The 4,138-nt window shown below is 40.3% G+C and overlaps 1 protein-coding gene and 1 non-coding gene across 4 annotated transcripts in view; one reads left to right on the top strand and one right to left on the bottom strand.

Annotated features, from left to right (window-relative positions):
- Positions 1-4,138, top strand: part of Arhgef28 (Rho guanine nucleotide exchange factor 28) — a 297,229-nt gene that overhangs the window by 286,417 nt on the left and 6,674 nt on the right. The gene's annotated exons all lie outside the window — the stretch shown is intronic.
- Positions 1,851-1,974, bottom strand: LOC115029164. The gene has a single exon (XR_003834724.1). It is a non-coding gene; the product is annotated as a small nucleolar RNA SNORA40 (small nucleolar RNA).

Raw genomic sequence — 4,138 nt, 5'->3', positions numbered from 1 at the left:
CTCCTCCTCCTCTTCCTCCCCCTCCCCCTCTTCCTCCTCCTCCTCTCCCTCCTCCCCCCTTCTCCTTCTACACTGCTTCTCTTTACTTACATCACAGGAAGTATTTTTTCATAGAAGTTGGATCTCTCCAATTCTTTTTTTTCTATTATTTATCTCTCCCTTTTCCATTTTTTATATTTCTTTAAACCTTAAATCTGCTATTATCCCACCGACTTTTGAAAATACTTTTGCATGTGTGCCTATGACATGTGTGTGTCTGCATGACCCACCTGCAGAAGTCAAAGGATAACTCAGGTGTTGGGCCTCACCTTCTACCTGGTTTGACACTGGATCTTTCATGTCCTTCTCCATGTACACACCAGGCTAGCTGACATGCAAGCTTCCAAGATTGGTCTGCCTTTGCCTCCAATGTCTCTGAGACTAAGATCACTGGGGCTGTGCCCATGTGCACTGCTCTGTCTGTCTTTCACATCAGCTCTAAGGATCAGAGCTCATCTCGTCAGATTTTACACAAGTACTTCACTCACACAACCATCTTCCTGGTCCCATGAAGTTTTTCCAACTCAGCTATCATTATTTTGATTTCTGAGAAACATTCCTCAATTTTCTTACTGTTACTGTTTAATACACTCTAGTTTCACATTTGGAATGTGTCTTCAATATTTCTTTGAAGATACTAATCATAGGTTTGGGGGATTGCTTCTGCTTCCCCTGTGGCTTAGATTGGTCTCTGGCTTTAGTTTAGGCTTCTTCAGTAGTAGTTCATGTAGAAGCTGCCATTTTGGATTATGGCAGTTGAACTGATTGAGAGACGAGTTCGAAGTGTGTAGAACAGTGTCTGGCGTGCATAAGAATACTTTATGTCCATTTTGTTCTTTAATGGTTTTCCACAAGCCTGGATATTTACAGTTATATGTCATCTTGAAATCCCTTTAAAAAACAGAAAGCTGAACCTTTTCCAGCTAAAATAAAATAATGAAAAATAGTAAAGATTAGTTTTGCAAGAAACCTGAGATTTTTTTTTTAATTAGAGAATTTTGCCCCTGCTTCTGTTTTGGTTGGTTTTGAGAAGTGGCCCACATAGTACATTAGGAAAACAGAGATCCTACTGACATTTGTACACCACTGAAGTTTGATATATGCCATTATAAGTTAGGGAATGTTCATGGTGTTCTTTGTAGTAACTATTTTCTCTATTTTTGGTTGTCTGATTTTTCCTTTTTTGTGGACAGAAGACCATGATTCCTAATAATTTATCGCTTATTTTATTTGTGTGATTACCCATAATTTGAATATATATATGGTTTGCACTCTGCTGCTAAATGTTATCCTGTGTGTTGTCATAGGGGATAAGGGTGGACTACTGGGACGCCAGGTTCACCAATGAGTGGATGGAGGCTCTAGCTAGGTATTTCAATGGTCATCAAAGGTCAAATGGTATTAGTGACTAAATGTCCGAAGACATGCAGAGAAACTCTACCTTCCCTGTGCATTCTGGCAAGTGTCTGCCTTCCCTTTCCTTACACTGCCATTCTGCCAAGGTGACCAGACTAACTGCATTTTTATCTTTAAGTTGTTTTTCCTACTTGCTCTTGAACTATTTGTTCATTTTATGTATATGAGTACACAGTAGCTGTCTTCAGACACACCAGTAGAGGGCATCAGATCCCATTACCAATGGTTGTGAGGCACCATGTGGTTGCTGGGAATTGAACTCTGGACCTCTGGGAAGAGCAGTCAGTGCTCTTAACCACTGAGCCATCTCTCCAGCCCCTTCTATTTTCTTTTCAGTGACAACCCTTTGTTCTTAGAACCACCCTTTATCATCAATACCACTGTCTCTTTAGAACCATATTCTTTCTTATTTGTATCAAGACTCATGCTGAACAGTGACTTCTGTTACAGAAGCAGCTTTACTTTGTGTTTGTCTTTCTGTCTCTGTCCACTAGTTCAACACACACACACACATACACACACTACTCATTTATAGTCACTCCTGTTTAATTTCCAGGAAGCGTCCAATACATTTGCATATGTGTGTCATACTTCACTCCTGATCTTCCCTCCTCCCTTCATGCCCCCCCCCTTACTCTACCTCTTGTAATCTTCCTGATAAAATCATTGGAATTTCAAGTGACTGTTTTCTTGGTGAGTGATCAAGGTAGTTCCGATTTTTGAACCAGGGATTCACTAATGCATGCATTCATCTGATAATGTATTGACATCTGTTCTTACTCTAACTGGAAACTTACTTTGATATTATCAGGTTAGATGAACTACTTTTATTTCCTGTGTCTTAAGCATGTTAGTCTCAAATGGATTCAATCTAGAAAGAGCAAAGATTAGAAATCCAAATTTCAGAACAACCTCCCTTAATTCATTGCTAAAGGTAGACAGGCCCCAGGACATCAAATGGGATGCTTTCTGGATTAGAATTCACCTAAGAGATGTTATTGGCTTTCTAGGCAAGAACAAAGACCATTTGGAATCAGTATCAGTTTTTATAGGGACATATAAATGCAAATTAAACTCATGCATTTTATGGGCAATTTTTTACGTCTTTCTAAAGCACATGGAAACCCATACATGAACCTGCCAATGACCTTTTATCCCATTACACGAAAATTGATGTAAACATGCTTGCATCTAGGCGAGGCCCCTAACGTACCACCACCGTGTCCCATTTATATCACATATATAGAAGCTACAGTGTCGGAACAACAGAGAACCTTTTATAATATTAGGATCCAAATATATGAAAGGCTATTGACTTTTAAGAGTAGCCATGGAAATTTTCAAACATACCCAAAAACCATTTGATGAATTCCATCTACCTACAGCCAGCTTTAACTCTTACCAACCCACAGTCGCCCATGGCTCTATTCCCCTTTCTCTCTCATGTTGAGTTATCTTAAACATATCCAAGACAGCTTACCATTTTATTGGAAAAAAATATTTCATTATCATTTTCTGAAAGAACCAGTTTCTCATCTCTGTAATGTCGTTATTACACCCAAAGCAATATTGACATTTGTTACTTAAACTCAAGCTGTCTGTGTGGTTGAAAATGATTGTCTTGTAAATAATACCCTTGATGATTGTTTTGTGAAAATAGAGTCCAAATAATTTCATATGTTGCCTTTAAATGGCATATTCCTTAAGAGTATTTTAACTCTAAAGTTCTTTTGCCTCTCTCTTTTAATGTACACTCTTAATATTCGATTTCTTTGTTGAAAAGGCAAGTCTGAATTTTCTGGGTAAAAAAAAAAATCCCCATTCCAGAGTTTGCTGACTGTATCCCTGTGGTACCATTTTACATATTCTGCAGCTATACATTGTTCCTTTGGCGGAGCATAGACTTTTGATGGAATGCAGGCCTCTCTCCTATATGGAAGCATCTTTATGGATGGATGGAGCTGTGCGTTTCCTTCTCATCCCATCACGGGGCGCAGAGTGTCTACTCCCTTCCAGGACTTTGATGCCGAGCTTGAGCCCTGGTCCAGCTGCCAGCCTGACCTAGCTAACTATTGTGGAGTTTCCTGTTCACTTTACTCTTCACGGTTTTCAGCAGCCACTAACAAGTCTGGCTTTGCTCCACTGTGGCTCGGCACTTCTGGATTTAGAAGGCCTTACCTGCTTCCACCCTCTCACCCAGGGTTTATTCTGGCATCTTGTTCATCTGTTTTCTCTGCAGTCTATAATGGATTTATAGTTCTCTAGTACCCTAGCCTGCGTTTGTTTCACAGGAAAAAAATCCTGTCTGGGGCCCTGTGAGAAGAGACTCCCTAAGCTGCCATTGGTTACACTGGAGATGTTGACCATCTCAAGAGCCTTAAATACTGCAAAGACCAGTTTTTAGTCACAATGTTAAGAACCATTGTCAAACAATTTACTTTCTTTATAATTTCAATATGCTCACACCACATACATTCCCTCTCTCCCCCTCTCCCTCCCTCCCTCCCTCCCTCCCTCCCTCCCTCCCTCCACTGCTATATATTTCTATTCATTCTCCTGGCCCTTTGGACTTCTCTCTTGTCTCTTCCCATACCTGATTCTGCCTCTCCCCCTTTTCCTCCCCCTCCCTCTCCCCTCTACTCCCCTCCTTCTTTCTCCTCCTTTTTCTGATACTACTACACCA

The sequence above is a fragment of the Mus caroli genome, chromosome 13 (assembly GCF_900094665.2).
Source record: "Mus caroli chromosome 13, CAROLI_EIJ_v1.1, whole genome shotgun sequence".
Taxonomy (NCBI): Eukaryota; Metazoa; Chordata; class Mammalia; order Rodentia; family Muridae; genus Mus; species Mus caroli.
Note: the sequence above shows the minus strand (reverse complement) of the source record. Positions and strands in the feature narration are given on the sequence as shown.